General features: G+C 45.8%; 1 long non-coding RNA gene across 4 annotated transcripts in view; it reads left to right on the forward strand.

The window, feature by feature from the left end:
- Positions 1–18,239, forward strand: part of LOC115471764 — a 68,097-nt gene that overhangs the window by 5,765 nt on the left and 44,093 nt on the right. Inside the window, exons 1-2 of one of the 4 annotated variants that reach the window (XR_003942411.1) lie at positions 16,060–16,101; positions 16,694–16,740. The exons of 1 other annotated variant lie outside the window; for it this stretch is intronic. This is a non-coding gene — a long non-coding RNA (uncharacterized LOC115471764). Of the gene's footprint in view, positions 1–16,059; positions 16,102–16,693; positions 16,741–18,239 lie in introns of those variants that run through there. 2 more of the 4 variants (XR_003942412.1, XR_003942413.1) reach the window with 2 other exon arrangements.

The raw sequence follows: 18,239 nt of genomic DNA on the forward strand, positions 1-18,239 counted from the left end.
CTCTGAAGGGCACACAGTTGTCTTGGTAGTGGTGGACCGGTTTTCTAAAATGGCCCACTTCATACCCATGCCTACCCTTCCTTCGGCGGTGAAGCTGGCACAGTATTTCATCAGCTCTATTTTTCGTCTCCATGGTCTGCCAGAATCTATTACCTCTGATCGAGGAGTACAGTTTGTCTCAAAGTTCTGGAGAGCCCTGAATCGGGCCCTTGAAGTAAAGCTGAACTTTTCGTCGGGATATCACCCACAATCCAATGGCCAAACAGAACGAGTGAACCAATGCTTGAAGCAGTTCCTACGGATGTATGTCAATGAGCACCACAACAACTGGAGTCAGCTGCTGCCTTGGGCAGAATTCGCTCATAACAACCGAGTGAGCTCAGCCACGGGCGCGTCGCCCTTTTACATCGTATATGGACGACACCCGCGGATACCAGCCCCTTTGAAAACCAACTTGGATGTCCCGGCAGCGGTTGATGCGGTGACCTCGCTCCAAGCAATTTGGTCATCAGTTCAGAAAGCGCTGCGAGTGACCTCCACTCGTATGAAACGCCAAGCGGATCGGTCTCGCAGAGTGGAACCGCACTTCCAGCCTGGCGACTTGGTGTGGTTGTCCACGCGTAATCTTCGTCTGAAGATTCCCTCCTCCCGCTTTGCACCTCGATTTGTGGGCCCGTATCCCATTGTGAGGCAAGTGAATCGGGTCTGTTATCAGCTAAAGTTACCACCTACATTACGGGTACATAACACCTTTCATGTGTCCTTGCTGAAGCCTGTGATTCTGAGAAAAGGGGCTTTGCCCGCGTTGCCTGCTAGTCCAGCCATCTCAGCCTCCCAGGGGGAATACGAAGTCCGGGATGTCTTGGATGCAAGGCGCTTCCGGGGACATCTCCAGTATCTCATTGCGTGGATGGGATATGGACCGGCAGACAATTCCTGGGAGGACGCTACTCATGTCCACGCGCCAATCCTAGTCAGACGGTTCCATCGCCTTTTCCCTCACAAACCTAAACCTCGTGGACGGGGTAGGGGGGGCCCTTGAAGGGGGGGTGATGTTATGATTCTGCCGGTTTGGCTGAGGGGGAGGGGGGGACGTCTCTTCTGATTGGCTGCCAGGGGTTGTGCTGACGTCAGGGGATAGTACTTTAGCCTGCAGCTGAAGAGTTTCTCTGCTTTTGCGTTACTTATCTGGTGGTAACAGGAAAGCCTGATAGGTTTCTCTCAGAACGTGCTCTAGGTTCTGACAGGGATCTGTGTTGATTTAGAGTGTTCTTTTCCTTCCCTCTGGGTTAGCTGCTGCTGTGTGTGTGTGTGTGTGTGTGTGTGCGCGGGTAGCTCTGTAATCAGGGTCAGCTGCTCGTTTGTTTAGTGGGGGCTGGGCATTGCTCAGCCTCCGGGGCTCTGGGCTGAGTGAGAGCGTTCTCCTTTGTTTGTTTGTTTTAAGGATTTCTCTTCCCAGTGTCCTGGCCTGCTGGCTCAGTGAGTTTAACCCTTTGTGTACTGTGTGTATTGTATTCCTGCCTCTGCCAGTGTGTTTGTTTGGATGGGCCCCACTCCCTCTCGGGAGGGGAAGCGTTCTCTCTGATTGTTTGTTGATTTATGGCACTCTCTCTCTGCTGGCTCTACAAGCTTAACCCTTTATGTTCTGTGTGCCTCTGTCTACAGTGGGTTTGAGGCAAAGGCTTTCTGCCTTCCTTTGTGTTTGGTTCCTCTGGCTTCTGCCTGGGGCTCCTACCCTGGTGGGGAGGGGGTTGCTGTGTTAGTTCCCCTGTCCTGCGCTAGTCCCCTGCGTGGGCGTGGCCCGCTCTGGTCCTTTGTTTCCCCCTCTGCCCTATTGCTGGTGTTCAGCGCGTGTCTGGCATCTTGGGGCCCTCTGGGTTCTTTCACCCCTCCCTGTGTGTGATTGGGTTCCAGTTCAGCCGTGAGGCTCGCACGAGTGGCTCTGTCTGCGTGGGTTCCGGTTCGGCCGCGAGGCCCGCCTGTATGCCTATTTCCCTTCTTCCTGAGGGACTGGGGGGAGGGGTAGCTTAGGGGGTATTGTGTAGCTGGGGTGTGCGGTGGTGGGTCGGTCTCCCCTTGGCCTGGGTCGGCGCCCTGCTGGCCTCGGCCAGGGCCCAAGGGCTCACGACCAACCCAACGGATTACAGGCGCATTCCCCTTCCCGTTCTGTGCTCCTCTTCCTCCCCCTGTGCTCACCATCGACATTCCAGTCTGCTGTCCCTCCCCCAAGCCCCCCTCTTCATCCCAAGCCCTCCTCTCTCTTTTCTGTGCTGCCTCCCAGGCAGTGCATGCAGCATTCATGCATTGATTTGTGTGCTGTGCTGCTGCTCCTCTCTCCTCTTTCTGTCTCCGTAGGAGCGCAGGTACCAGGAAGTTGTTTTGAAGTTCATGTTCCTGTGCTCCAGGGCCAGTGAGAGATGAGTGGCTGCAGCGCAGACAGCCAATGGCTGAAGGCTGTCTGTGTTTCGTTTTTTGTTGTTGTTGTTGTTAAGATTAGCGGCGATCTTTGAGAAGGGAGGGTGGATATGTGAAACGGCAACCTCGGGGGGGGGGGGCTTGAGAGAGGAAGCTGCGAACTCGAGGGGGGGGTTGTGTTTGAAAGAGGCGACCTTTGGGGGGGGATGGGGGAAGCAGCGACCTCGGTCGCGGGCGTTTGGAGAGTGGAAGCGTCAAACTGGGGGGGGGGGGTGGAGAATTGAATAGGCGACCTTGGGGGGGTGTGACGAGGGGAAGCTGCGTACTTGTTTTGAAGCCTCCAAAAGTCCCTAGCAACGTGTGTGTTTGATGTGTGCTCGTCCCTCGCGTCAAACTTGATGACATTGAGGGCGGAGCGATGCGATTGGTTGAGTGTCATTGCTCCGCCCTCGACGTCATCACGTTTGACGCGTGGGCGGGGCAGACACAAAGCGATCTCACCCCCTTCACTTTTAGAACGTTGGGTAAGTGAGGCTTCATTAGAACGTTGGAGGTGTGTTTTATATAGAGATAATTAATATCGAGATTATTGTTTTTCCCAGAGTTCCGGGTATGACCTCCTAAAGTTTTCCTCAGAAATATTTCCTCAATTATTACTTTAAAAGGAGTGAAGCCTATGAAAACTGGGATTACTTTAATCAGTGGGATTTGAATTAGAGACTTAAGTATATGTATTGTTAAATAACTTCTGTTTTTTAAAAAAGAAAGAATGTGAAATGATTTGACTATAAACCGTATTGGCCTTGAAGAAGCCAACCAGATGATCAATGTGGAATAATTAATTACACAAGTAATGTCTGGGGATAATCAGGTTAATACCACTTTTTTTTCTCTGTTTACTGTTTAATTGATCTCCTTGTCTTGTTTCACTCTCCCTATTCAGTGGTCTAAGGAAGAGAAAAGAATTACCTGACTGAAATAATTCTTATGTATTACTTTCTCTGTATTTCCGGCAAGTTGTTTTATTGCTTGTAAAAATTTAAATGGTTATAAATAAAAAAAAATTTTTTTTAAATCACGTTATTTTTTTCTCCTTTACTAGTATAATATTTTCAATGATGTCTGTTTATATGTGCCATGGCTAGTATAAGGGGTGTGGCTAATGTGGGTGTGACTATAAAAGGGGTGGGGCCGTATGTGGTGACCCCGCCCATAATGAGTACCGGCACCTTTTTTTCTACAAAAAAAAGCACTGCATATATACCACAATTTAGAAATCCATCATACCAATGAAGGGACCGTGCGTACTTTCCAGTGCTTCGCCAAATTTAGACGAGCAGCATGCAAGGCATGGCGCACCAATAATGACTACTGAAGAGTAAGTCCCGCTGGCTTCCTACCCAATAAAAATACAGCTGAATGCCACTGTACCAATCTACCCAAACTTAACTGGAGATTGGACTTCCCTCCAGTAAGCCTGAGCTTTGGGACATGACCACCAGATGTGACCCATCGTCCCTAGTACTAAACAACCTCGCCAGCATTTAGGGGATTCATTGGGAAACATATGATGTAATCTCACCGGAGTAAGGTACCAACGATAAAATACCTTGATTGCATTTTCCTTTAAAGCAACAGCCAGAGAAGATTTTAAAAGTGCTTTCTCCATGACCAACCAGTTATCAGCAGGTATTGTAACCAGGGGCGTATCTGCGTGGGGCCTCAGGGGCCTGGGCCCCCGCAGATTTTGCCCTGGACCCCCTACCGCCATCAACTCTCCCCCGCTGCCGTTCTTACTTTTGCTGGCGGGGGACCCCAACCCCCGCCAGCCGAGGTGTGCTTCCACCTGCCGCTGCCGTAAAAACTTCTTCTTCAGCCGGCGGGGGACCCCAAACCCCCGCCAGCCGCCCCGCGGTGTTTAAAATTCATCTTCGGCCTCCGTGGCCGTGCTGCTGTGATAGGCGCTGTTGAAATCCACTTCGGAGTCTGACGTCGCAGCACGTACAACGTACAACGACGTCAGACTCCGAAGTGGATTTCAACAGCGCCTATCACAGCAGCACGGCCACGGAGGCCGAAGATGAATTTTAAACACCGCGGGGCGGCTGGCGGGGGTTTGGGGTCCCCCGCCGGCTGAAGAAGATGTTTTTACGGCAGCGGCAGGTGGAAGCAGACCTCGGCTGGCGGGGGTTGGGGTCCCCCGCCAGCAAAAGTAAGAACGGCAGCGGGGGAGGGTTGGCGGCGGGAGGGGGGTGGAGAGAGTCATTGGTGGCGGTGGGGGCTCGGCGGTGGGGGGGGGCGGCGGCGGCGGGGGGGGGGCTAAAATGTGCCCCTCCCTCTGGCTCTGGCCCCCCCTACCGCCGGAGTCCAGATACGCCCCTGATTGTAACACCCAGTTTCTTTTCCCAATTCAGCCTATGAAGAATATAGAGTTTAGTACGCCTAGCCAGAAACCCGTACAGGCATGTAATCAGCCCCTGAGTAGTCCTGGAGTCTTCACACAGATCTTCTAAATAAGAATCCTCCCTCACAATACATGTCCTGTAAACTGGGGTTTGCAAAAAGTGTTTCAGCTGGGCATAAGCGTAACGAACACTAGGGCGAAGCCGATAATTCTCCAAAAGAGTCTCAAATGAGAGAAATTCCCCCTCATCGTATAACCACCCCCACGTGTCCAAACCCCCCTGCGCCCACCGCTTAAACGGAGTCACCCGGTACCCAGTAAAAACAATGGGTTAACAATTGGAGTATGTCGTGACAGAGGAGTATTATTAGCTGTAAATATTAAGTCCCAATAATGAAAAGTGGCCAACACTGTGGGTAGTAACTGTCCGGTAATTCCCCTGCGTTTCTCTGGGAGCCACATTGTGTCCCAACCTGTGAGGTCCTATCAGATGTTGCTCAATACATACCACAATTTGTGTTCCGCCTCATGAAAGCACTCGATCGCAGAGTGAGACTGCAAGTTGCCTAAACAAAAAATACCACATCCTGGAAATTAGTGGTGAAAGGAGCTGAAGTACCAGCCTCCTCCCCCCTGCCTAACCCCAGTACAAACGCATCTAACACTATCCCCGCGGTCCCAAAACAAATAGGTAATTCAACGCTAGAAATACGCCGATGAGAAGGGATTAACTGAAGAGCGGGCTAGAGGAAAAGAATCAGGCTGCCATCGAGACCAGTGATGTCACTTCCTCGGCTCATTAATATTTTTAATATGTGTTAACCATGTACACGCCTACAATATCTCTATAGGTGCCTACGTGGTTAGTGTGCATGCTAAGTGTAGGCGCGCTAAAAACACTAACGCACCTTACCGTAAACAGGGCCTAAAGCTGTTCCAGTTGGGTAGGCAGTGGCTTAAAAAGTGAAGGAGAATTTTTTTTTTTTACTTATTTGACAGCTTTTTAATTTATATGAAAGCGTCCCATATGTAGATATAAATATCATGAAATAAAAACTGATTATCACTAAAACAGCTTTAAAAATTATTGTTCTATACAATACAGTAATACATAGCAAAATTTCAGTGAGGATATCCTATTTACTGATGGGTTCATCTTAACTGTTGTAATCTGCCTTGGGAAGCTCAGTTGATTAATAGAGCAAATAAGTTTGACTCGGCAACATTTTTGCTGAAAGGTTTACATTGGCTGCCAGATTTGAATTTAAAGTGCATGCTTTGTTTGTAAAGCTTTACATGGTCTCTGTCCATTTTCTACAATTCAGCTTTTATCGTTCCTTTATTTAGATTGTCTTCACATTTTTGCTCAACTTTGAGTTTAGGTTTTCCAACATTTAAAGGTGCTTTGCTGAAATGATTTCATGAGAACTCATTCTGGGCCCTGTTTACTAAGCCATGCTATAGGCACGCTAAGAATTAGCATGTACTAACACTAGAGACACCCATAGGAATATATGGATGTCCCTAGCATTAGCATGCGCTAAAAACGCTAGTGCGCCTTAGTAAACAGGGCCCTCTGTTATCAATCTAGCAATATGTGGAATTTGTTACCTTTGTTTATTCAAAAAGAGTCTAATTATGTGTTATTTAGGAAATTATTGAAGACATATTTCTTTGATAAATTCTACAGCAAAGAAAAATAGTTCATTTTTTCTTTTTATTATAATCCCTACTTGATACTGTGATCTGCTTGGTTCCTATGGATATAGGTGGGATATAAGTGTTGTAATGGAATGGTGTTATAAAGATTGGAAGTAAAATTAAGCCCTCCTTTCATTGGGACACATGGAATCACTTCTTCACCTTATCTCTTTTGTACAAATGGATTATTCTGTTTTGAGCATGTTTCAGGAACAAGTGGTCTTCATAACTCAAAATAATAAAAATAAATATTTTTTTCTTACAGATCTCTCATTTATTTAAACATAATTAAATGGGCTATAAGCCCCTGCTACAGTCCATTTGTTTTCTTATGTGTTGTCCTTATGATGAGTTATACTATGCCAAAACTGGAAATACAGTGAGACAGAATAATAGAATTCAGTAACATCCAAAACGTAACATTATAATTGTGTTTGTATTTGGGTAATAACTGAGAAAATGCTGTTAAAATATTTATGTGCCCTGTTTACTAAGGTGTGCTAGCATTTTTAGCGCATGCTAAAAACGTTAGTGCACCTTCAGCATGGCTTAGTAAACGGGGCCTTTATTAGAAAGCATGACGTTAACTTGGTTAATGTCTGCTGTATATCAACCAGTTGTAAATAGTAGTAATAACCAACATTAAGTGCATTTTTATAATATACCACTGCATTCCACAAAACAAAAGGAGCAGGTTCCCACAAACCATTTTTCTATTTTGATCTAGGCACAGGAAAAAAAGATTTTAAATGCTCTCAGGTTTCAACCTAATTCATGTTTATTATGGGATATAAATGTCATAAGTAAGGGCCTCCTTTACAAAGTTGTTCTACCAATTCTTGGTGCGGCAAATGAGAGGAAGCCCATTCAGTTCCTATGGGCTTCCTGTCATTTGACGCACGGACTCGCTAGCACGGCTTTGTAAAAGAAGCCCTATATAAATAAATAGAAACTTTGAATGTTGAGCACTTGATTCTAATAACATGATGTCTGTGTTTAGTGGCCCTTTACCAGGAAAAAAAAAATCTCTGCATGAATATAACACGTGCTAGAGTGTCCCTATAACCAGCCCCTCCAAATGAAACACTGATTACGATTTATAGCAAATTACTACTCTACCTATGAAATGTTATTCCGTTATTAAACTTCCTCTGTGTATATCCCCATGCTGCACAAGCCTGCATGTTTAAAAATATATGTGAGATTCAGACCTGCCAAGTCTCCCGCATTCAGCGGGTCATCTCCTGCACTTCCGCCAAAGCGTGAAAGTCTCCCGCTAGACACCACGGCGGTAGCTCCCCCTTCTACCCGGTATTCATTTCCTGGCCACTGCTACTTCTGTTGAGCAGCAGCAGCCGCAACCCAAAAAAGAAAAAAGAGCGGGCACACAGCAGCCTTCAGGCATCCGGTATCGGCTCTCCCTTTCCTCTCTTTGCACCTGTACTGGAGCAGGAAGTTGACATGGACTTCCTGTTCTGCTCCAGGGAGAGAGAGAGGACTGGCTGCAGAGACGACGGCCCATGCCTGAAGGCTGCTGCAGTGCTGCGCTTGGTTTTGTAATTTTTTTGTTAGCTCTTTTTTTTTTTTTGGCTGCTGCTGCTGCTCAACAAGAAAAGCAGCAGTGGCCAGGAAACGAATATCGGGTGGAAGGGGGAGCGGGAGGCAGGAGGTAGAATGGAGAGAGTGGGAAGATGGGGAGAGAAGGAGGGGATATGGAGGAGAGCTGGAGAAAGAGAGAAGCTGCTGGAAATAAGGGGGGGGGGGGTCCTGGCTGAGAGCAGAAAGAGGGAAGATGCTGGAGGAAGGGTAGGGAGAGAAACAGGAGAGACATTGAAGGATGGGGAGAGAGAGGAGGGACATGATGAATGGAAAAGGTAGAGAGCGAAACACTGGCTGGAAAGACGGGGATAGAGAGAGAGACGCTGGATGGAAGGGTCGGGAGAGGGGGTAGACAGATGGAAGGATAAGTAGAGAAAGAGGGAAGACGGATGGAAAGATAGAGAGAGAAAGACGCTGGATGGAAGGATAGGGAGAGAAAGAGGGAAGACGCTGGGTAGAAGGATAGGGAGAGAGGGGAGATGGATGCAGAGAGAAAGGGGAGAGACTGGAAGTATGTGGAGAGAGAGGGGACACTGAACAGAAAAGGGTAGAGAGAGAGAGACACTGGATAGAAGGAGGGGAGAGGGTAGATGGGTGGAAGGATGGGGAGAGAGAAAGGGAAGACGCTGGAGGGAAGGGTAGGGAGAAAAAGAGGAGATGCTGGATGGAAGGATGCAGAAAGAAAGAGGGGAAACACTGGAAGGACGGAGAAAAAAAGAGGGGAGCTGTGGGATGGAAAGGGGGAGAGGACAGAGTAGTGAAAGACTGGAGAATAAGAGGAAGGGGCATGGGGAGAACAAGGGTGAGGAAAAGATGAAAAGCCATAAGTAGATGAAATTAAAGAATGGATAGTAAGAATGAATTAAATCTGGACAGAGAGAGAGGCAGAAAATATTGAAGAAAACAAAGAAAAAGGAGAGAAAAATGACAAATGGACAGGAAACCCTGGCAAGAGAGTTAAGAGAAGACGAAGGAAAGCAGAATCCAAAGACTGGGAGCAACACAATTAGAAAAAGTAAATGGCCAGACAACAAAGGTAAAGAAAATAATGTTATTTTTAATTTAGGATAAAGTAATGTGGTAGTTGTGTTTAATAAAGTTTTAATAAATGCAAATAAAACACAAACTAGAAAATAAGGTGATACCTTCACTGATTTTAAAACATTTTTTATTAGCTTTCAGAGACCAACACTTCCTTCCTTAGGTCAGGAGAGGATACCATAACAGCATTATACTGATCTGAGGCAGAAGGTGTTGGCCTCTGAAAGCTAATTGAAAAGGGTATTAGGCTATTAAATATTTTCTGAAATGGCCGTGGGTTTGAGGTGTGCCAGGGGTGGAGCCATGTAGAGTGGATGGTGCCAAGGCAAAGTGGGATGGGGATGGGGCTGGGGGGGGGGCATGTACTAAAATCTCCCTCTCAAAATTTGGGACCCCTTGGTAGCTCTGGAGATTAAATAAAAATGCTACCAGCAATAAAGAACAACAACATTTTTCTGTGTTTAACATGGATGCAGCAGCTCATAGGTTTGTTTGGTTTGTTTTGAGAGTACGAGGATGATGGCTGCGTGGGGTGGGGGGGGGGGGAGAAGAAACAGAGATTTATCTAATTGACTTCAGCTTTTTGACGTCATCCCATCTCCTGTTTTTATCCAACCTCCTTGATGCCATCTCCAGTCTCAATCTTACCCCTTTGGATACAACTCTTATGAGGGTCAAGTCAAGGAGGTTGGTTAAAAACAGGAGATGGGAAGACGTCAAAAAGCTGAAGCCAATTAGGTAAATATCTGTTTCCCCTCCCCCGCACACCTATCATCCCTGTACACTCAAAACAAAGCAAACAGACCAAAGTTGCCAATTCTGCTGTAAAACCGCAGAATTGGGCTATTTCCCACTCCTCCCACCAGGATTTTTTGAAAGCAGGCGGGCCACGATTTTGTGGGCTATTTTTGTCGTGGGTTGAGCGATTATTATTATTTTTTTCTTCATCGCCGCAGCCGTATCACCTTCCTATTGGTCCCAATTGGACCAAGAGGAGGCAAGATCATGCCCTCTTTAAAATGCTGCCCACATGCATCTTTCTCTTTTTTTCTCTCTCTCTCTTTCTCTTTTTTTTTTCTCTCTCTCTCTCTCTCAAGAAAACTCTGACGTGGCCCGCGGCGACCGTGCTTTGACCAGAGGCACCTGCGAAGCTCAAGGCAGGAAACAGACGTTGGTCACGTATCATCAGGAGAGGGGGAACTGTGGCTGCCACCAGAGAGAAGGAGGCGGAAGCTGGTGCAGTGAGTAAGTCAGGTCGGGAGGAGGGGGAGGGAGTCCGGCTATGAGCTGCTTCATCCACGTTGCCATGCTTTATTGTTGGTAGTGTAGGCGGTCGGTGACTCAACTGTTTGGGGAGGCTATAGTGGGTGGGGTTAGGTTAAGTTCCTTAGTGTATGCAGCAGATGAATCCAAGAACTGGCAGGTTGTGTCCATCTACCAGCAGGTGGAGATAGATATTAGAAAGCTGAAGGCAGTGATACCAGACGGCCAGCTCCTCCTTCACCTCAATACATGTCTGTACATCTTTATCTCCAGCAGGTGGTGGACGGCTGTTCAGCAGCTCCTGGATTTGTCTGTTGGGGATATTCCTGGGTCCTGTGGGCCAGTTGCGTTTAGGGGTGTCTGCCTGGTGGTGCCAACTTTGGGGGCATACTCAGTCTTCTGGATCCCTTCTTCACCCTTTCCCCCCTTGCCTCCCCTCACCTTCCTCACCAGTAAAAAAAAAAAAAAAAAAAAAGCAGGCTCTAAGCATAACACAGAGACACTCTCAGTGAAGGACAAGTATGAGTGATAAGTATTCGAGGGAGGGAGGTTACAAAGGGCAAATGAGGGATAATTGGAAAAAATACCAAAGAAGCAGAATTATGGGAAGATGACCTTAGAGGTCAGAGTTGAAGAATACGAGATAAGTAAGAGAGAAAATATAAGGCATTAAGTGATTGGACAAAATTAAGCTTCAGTATTCTGGCTAAGTACATCTTGTACCAGTCAGATTCTGGTAGCTTCCAAAGGAAACAGAGAGAGAGAGATTTTATTTTTCTTATACTGACATTTAGACTGATGTAAATAAGAATTCAATTTTCTTTAACATCGGGATAAAATAATTTTTATTGTAACCATTTACTCTAATAACTTTTAGCATTATTATAAAAGAGAAAAACTGAACTCTGGAGTGTTTTTCCTTTGCCAGAAGGGCTTTCTTTCAGTCTCTTCTGAAGTTATACAGCCCCCCCCCTTTAGAGGCAAGGGGGGGCTATACAGTTCATTTAAAGAATGTGCTTAAATGTGGAGGAAAAACCCTCAGAAACCTAAGACCAAAAGTTGTCTAAGGTTTAGAGCGGGGTTACTGAAATCACAGGTAACTCACGCCCAGATTCTATCATAGGGTAAAAAACTCCACTAGTTTGTTGAACAAAAATGCTTGTTATTGTTATTATTTTGATTTACCAAGCATAAGAAATTACGGTGAATGAAAACTTTGTCCTTAACTTCTTTAAAGTTGCCCTTAAGCAATGCAATACTTGAAGTTAATGTCGTGATTATCTTGAACCGTAATTTCTTATGCTTGGTAAATCAAAATAATAACAATAACAAGCATTTTTGTTCAACAAACTAGTGGAGTTTTTTACCCTATGATAGAATCTGGGCGTGAGTTACCTGTGATTTCAGTAACCCCGCTCTAAACCTTAGACAACTTTTGGTCTTAGGTTTCTGAGGGTTTTTCTCCACATTTAAGCACATTCTTTAAATAAACTATTTTTGTTCTAGGGTCACAGCTTTTTTGGTATTACATTACGAACTTAAGACTCTAGCTAATACTGCAACAATGCAATTCTTTCGTTTTTTGGGGCTATACAGTTCCCCGAGCAGCCTTTTCCCCGTGCTAAAATGGCAGGAACGTGCGCCTTTTTGCTGGCGCGGCCCTCTTAGATTGTGAGCTCTTTGAGCAGGGACTGTCTTTTCATGTATGGTGTACAGCGCTGCGTATGCCTTGTAGCGCTATAGAAGTGATAAGTAGTAGTAGTATATCGGCTCTGATCCTGTCTCGCCCTGTGGCCTTGATGTGGGCAGGGGGAGGGGGGCGCTTCTCCTAAAGGACCTTGTGTTCCATTACAGACTGCTGGTACAGGGGATTCCCCTTTATTTTCTCCAGGCTTTGGTTTCGTTTATCAAAATCACTGTTGAGTCAGAAACTGTTCGCATGTAGCTGGGGCAGTGGCACAAATTCTTCTCAAACTGCTCCTACTATGCAAGGGGATCCAAGGGAATAACAGAACTACTTTAAGCTGCTTCTATATCTTCTGAGCAGGATCTCCTCTGCTCTGGGACTCTTAATTTGAACCTTTCTTCTTAAGAGAACTTGACCTCAGTAGCCCTTTTCGTGATTGGAGGAGTTTTTATGCCCATCTCGGGTAGATAGGTTCTAGATGGCTGTTTTCCAGAAGGAATCTGATAGTAACATAGTAGATGACGGCAGAAAAAGACCTGCACGGTCCATCCAGTCTGCCCAACAAGATAAACTCATATGTGCCACTTTTTGTGTATACCTTACCTTGATTTGTACCTGTCTTTTTCAGGGCACAGACCGTATAAGTCTGCCCAGCACGATCCCCGCCCCCCAACCACCAGCCCCGCCTCCCACCACCAGCTCTGGCACAGACCGTGTAAGTCTGCCCAGCACTATCCCTGCCTCCCAACCATCAGCCCCACCTCCCACCACCGGCTCTGGCACAGACCGTATAAGTCTGCCTAGCACTATCCCTGCGTCCCACTACCGGCTCTGCCACCCAATCTCGGCTAAGCTCCTGAGGATTCCTTCCTGCCTTAGAGTGCTGATTTCTCCAATAAAGCAAAATTACTTACCTGTACTGTGACCACCAGAGATTGGACCAGTATACTGAAGGATATTACAAGCTGTGTAATCGAGGACTGGATCTCAATCCACCGACAAACTCTACTGAAAGAAAGTTTTTGTGGCTATGTTCGCTCGATCCTTCTAAATTTCCTCAACATTTCTCTATTGGAACAAACACTTTCACCTTTGAATTCTGTTGTAGATGGTCCTGCAATGCGCCTTTGTTTTTTGGGGGGGATGCACGTCAGCTACTCTGGGGCTTCTCTGGGGCAGAGGGCTTCTGACCTCCCCCCCCCCCCCCCCCCCCCCGAGCTCATTCTGCTGCTCTGTATGTTGCAGAAGTCTGGTAGGGGAACTGACAGTTTCTTTTAGTTAAGCCTTTGGAGATTTCTGGCTTGTTCCCTGTTTCAGTCTCCACTGATGGACCCTGCCCCGAAGAAGGGATGTTTACTCTCCAGCTCAGCAGTAGGGTCCATTGCTCCCCTGTCTTCCTCTATTTGGAGGGAGTCTTTTCAGGGCAGTCTATTTCTGCAAAGAGGCAGCAGGTATCACCTGATCTGGAAAGCCATGTTTGCCTAAGGGGGTGCTTTGAGGGCAATAGACCTCACTGTCTGTGGTGAGTTAAGATTTTCTTATAGTTCCTGCATTGGCTAAAGGCTGTTCCTGGTGTGGGAAACAGTGAACAGCATCAGAGCAGGGCTCCTTGTGTATTGGGCCTCTGAAAGGGCCTATTTAGTATTTTTATTTATAGACTTTTCTGTTCCCTCAGTTTTTTTCTCTGAAGGCAGTTGCTTGAACTTTCCCTCACATCATTTGTGGAACTCTTTTTATACTGGCAGTACAGGTATTACCTATGAGCACACCACCCTGAGTGGCCTGATCGGCTCCTTTTCTATGGGGCATATTTAACTTCCCTCTCTCATATTGCTTGCCTTGACAAGCAGCTGTTTGCATAGCTATGCTACAGTGCCAAAAGTTAGTGGTTTCCCACAGCAGCTCTGCTTTTCTAGTTTTACTCTCTGACACTGATCAAACTATTGCATACCAACTCCAGCTTCCACTGTATCTGTGGCACCTCTAGCTAACTGTTTGTTGCAGTGTCTCGAAGGCTTTTATTTCACTTTTGCACTTTTTCTTTATATTGGACAGCTAGCTATATTCAGAGCTACTTCAATTTAGCATTCTTCCCTGCACTTCTCCCTTAGGAAGCGTTTCTTCTCTTTCCTCTTTGGCCCCCCTCATCTGCAGTTTCTCTGTTTGGCCGTTCTGGGCCCTCATGTTCAGTTCCAGGCTTTGCCTTTCAGCATGGCTATGGCTCCATTCACCTTTTCCTAGGTTTGGGAGTTTTGTGGCATTCTCCGCAAGGACAGCATCAGAGTGCACCTTGCTGTAGACGAGATCCGAAAGTCTATCTTCCTGGATCTTCTCAGAATCCTTGGGCTGTGTGGTTACCACATGGGACCAGAAAAAGGGCTCCTTTTATTCCTTTCCAGAACGCTTCACTTAGGAACTTACAAGCAGGGTTCTTGGTCGCCTATTGTTCGACGCGCAGAGTGTCTGAATTTTTAGCACAGCCATGCCGAGCTGCTTTTTCTGCAATTTGTCGAGTCTGACCTTGCTTTCGGTTCCTTCTTTCCTTTCCAGCTGTGGTTTGGTTTTTCTTTTTTTATTCTCGCTTTCTTCCTTCCTTCCTTTTGGGAGGGGGATTTTCATACGGAGTACACTGCGCTTCGTCTTCTGGATGTTCAGAGGGTTCTCCCATATTTGCAGATGTTACATGTTTTTTTCAGCATTCAGATCTTCTCTTTGTCGCTGTTTCTTGCCATTGGGCGGCAGCCTCTGGTCTGATCTAATTTTTTTTTCTCATTGGATTACAAATACTTTGTGGATTTTTTGGAAAGGTTGCATTCTGCCAGTGGCATTGCAGGCTCGTTTCATGAGATTGCTATCAACAAAACACATGAAAATGTGATTCCATGTGCCCCAATGCAGTTCTACTTCCCTTTAATTTCAATATATTCCATCATCTTTACAACACCAGGCTTCCCAAGGCAGATTACAATAACAGTTAAGATGAACCCATCAGGAAACAGGCTATCCTCACTGAAATTTGGTCATCTGTGTTGTATACAGTGTATTTATTTAGTTTTTAGTGTAGAAAAATGAGCACAAAATGCAGAGTTTAAAATTGATGTTTCTACCAGCTATAATAATTTTTTAAGCTGTTTTAGTGATATTCAATTGTTATTTCATGATATTTGTATCTATACTAGGAAAAAAGGCCCGTTTCTCAGCGCAATGAAACGGGCGCTAGAAAGGTTCTATAATGGTAGGGGGCCCCCTCCCTCCGTCCCTCCGAGCTGCTTGCCTGCCTCCGTGTGGTGTGACGGTGACCGTCAGACGTTGTTTGTGGTTCGCTCTGTGTGGGGAGGGGTTTTTTTTTTTTCCCCCTGCGCCTCCGTGCCTGTGCCGTTTCCGTTTCGGCCCTCGAGTGTCATTGCTCCGCCCTCGACGTCATCACGTTTTGATGCGAGGGCGGTGCAGACACTCAGGGGTGCACCGGATATCTCGGGCGCCTCAACTTCTGTGGAGGCTTCATTAGAACGTTGGGGTTGCCTTTTATATAGAGAGACGTTGGGGTTGCCTTTTATATAGAGAGATCTGGAAAGCTTTGAAATAAATGAAAAAGCTGTCAAGTAAAAAAAAAAAAAATCTTTTGTCCTCCACCTTTTAAAGCACTGCCTAGCCAATTGAACCAGGTTTAGACTTACTACAGATGGACCAACAATAAAGAACGACAACGTGGATACAGCAGCTCATAGGTTTGCTTGCTTTTGTTTTGTGTACACAGATGACGGCTGCGCGGGGAGTGGAAACAGAGATCAACCAAATTGGCTTCCTTGTTTACAGTGAATGGACTAGATATCACTTCTACTCCCGTCTATTAAACCTCCTTGGGTCAGGCTTCCTGTTTGTCTCGTGTGCTGCGCCTGCGTGGCTATAATCTCACTTCCGGGGACTATATAAGGAGACCTCGCGTTGGGGTTCTCCCTTTTCCTCCTAGTTGTGGTAGCTGTGATCTGAGGTTAGTATTATCGGCTGGATAGTTTTTATACTCGTCTCGCATTGATTTCCACTGTTACTTGCGGTGATCGCTTGTTGTTTTCTAAGGTAATATAATGTGTAAGGCGATGGGGTGTTTTGGGGGCAAGGGTGAGGAGGATGGAGGTGGATTGCGTGACTGGCGGTTGGGCCTTCCTCCTAGTCTGCTTCTTGAGTTTGGGTGTAACAGAGGATTTGAGTCCGCAGGTTTAAATTCGTGAGGGCGGGAATAGCATATATTGCGCTGGAGTTCATTTTTGACCCTCGATCGTGACCTTGTGTGTTTTCTAGGTTGGCGCGGTAGAAGTTCTTTATTTTGTTTTGTGTATTGTAGTTGTTGTTGTAGTTTTATTTAGGAAAAACTGTTTCAAAATACAGTTGGGTCGGTTGTTTGGCTTGTTTTGCCAGCCTTATATGTCGGCAGTGCCGCTGTGATGACCCTTATTTGCTACTCTGAGAATGAGATTTTTCTTCCACCTTTTCACGCTAGGTGACAACTTAGAACTCTGCATCCATTCTCTTAAGGCCATAGCTTCTGACACACCCTGGTGTATTTTTTTACTCGTATTTACTAGAGAATGATGGTGTCACGGAATAAGACCCGCGATCAAGTCCTTTGCTGGTAAGTACTAGATGTTGGTATAGCGTGAGTTATGGTTTTTACATAACATATGATTGCTTCTAATTGCTGACAAGCTACTTAATAATAAGCATAAACACGAATGAACGTGTCTTTTTCCTTGGATGGCAGGTGAATTAAATATCACAGGGCTATAGTGCTGCAACCAATGAAAGTGTTACTCAGTTTTTTTTTCTCTTAATGCTTTTAGTATCTTTTCAAAGCCTAAGGATTTGAGCGGTAGGTTGAGAACTAGAGGAGATCTGGGTTCAAATCCTGGGGGCTGATATAAAGCATTAATGTGGCATGGTTTCATTGTGGATATTGCACTGAAACATTACCATGGAATGCATTAGAGCAGTAACCCACAAACTCATTGCTATATGCGTTAAAAGCAAACAGCTTACTGTGTAAAATAGTAGTGTCTTCCATTCTGACACTAGTCCAACGGGCTGGAAGGTGTGGTTCTTTTTTTTTTCCACTTTTTTTTTTTTTTTTTTTGAATAGGCTTTATTTAACTTGGCAGCCCTCGGTGTGATATGAAACCTTTCTTGAAACCCAAATTCTTTGTATACAATATAGTAAATGAATTGCTCTTTTCAAGCAGTGTTCCTCATCTGACTTGTGGTTACATTCTATGTGCCCACGCCTCATATTTTGGTTGTGGCACTTAAGACTACACTCTGATTTTGTTCCTGTAATTTTAAAGAAAATACACACTACAGTAAAGTCTACATTATCTGATATAAATGGGACCTATCTGTTGTCTGGTAATAGGGAAAGCAATGTATAAACGAAGGCGGTAAAAGCAGGGTCCAGGGTCTCAGTGGTGTTGTCTTGCTGTAAAAGCAGCGTCCAAGTCTGAATCCAATTGTCTCAGATGCAAAACTTCCCTTTGTGCAATGCCAGAAAACAGAGGTCACCTGGGGGGAGGGAAGGAGGTCAAATAGAGACTGTACTGTATCCAGAACTGGATATCTGGAAGCTATAAGTAATTTGTAAACCAGGGTACAAGTAATTAAATCGGTATGGTGCTAAATCAGCTTTTGTACTTCTGCCAGACTTAATTTTAAAAGGGATCTTGCATTGTGCTCTTACACTTATTTAGGACACCATTATAGCAGTGTTTTCATAGCGTCCCACAGGTCAATCCAGAGATGAATGGGTTATGTCCCTGTACCAGCAGGTGGAGGTAGAACCAAGGTTTGCTATATGTGGACCTGTGTCTCTGTCTTAACCTTGGTATATTCTCTATTTCAGCAGGTGGATGGACATAATCCTGTGCTGCTCTCTGGTTGAGCTTCGTTCCTTTAGGTTTAGTTGAGCTGGCGTTTTTTGGCTTCACTCTGGTTTTTTGGGGGGTACATCTGGTGGGTGCCAGGTCCCTCCCCTCCCCCTTTCCTGACAGCATGTGCTAATTTTGATATTTTTGCTCTGCCTCAACTGTTTGAAAGCAGGGAGTTCATTATTCTACAATACAACTGGTGAGGAGACATCTATGA

This window comes from Microcaecilia unicolor, chromosome 6, assembly GCF_901765095.1.
Source record: "Microcaecilia unicolor chromosome 6, aMicUni1.1, whole genome shotgun sequence".
Classification (NCBI taxonomy): domain Eukaryota; kingdom Metazoa; phylum Chordata; class Amphibia; order Gymnophiona; family Siphonopidae; genus Microcaecilia; species Microcaecilia unicolor.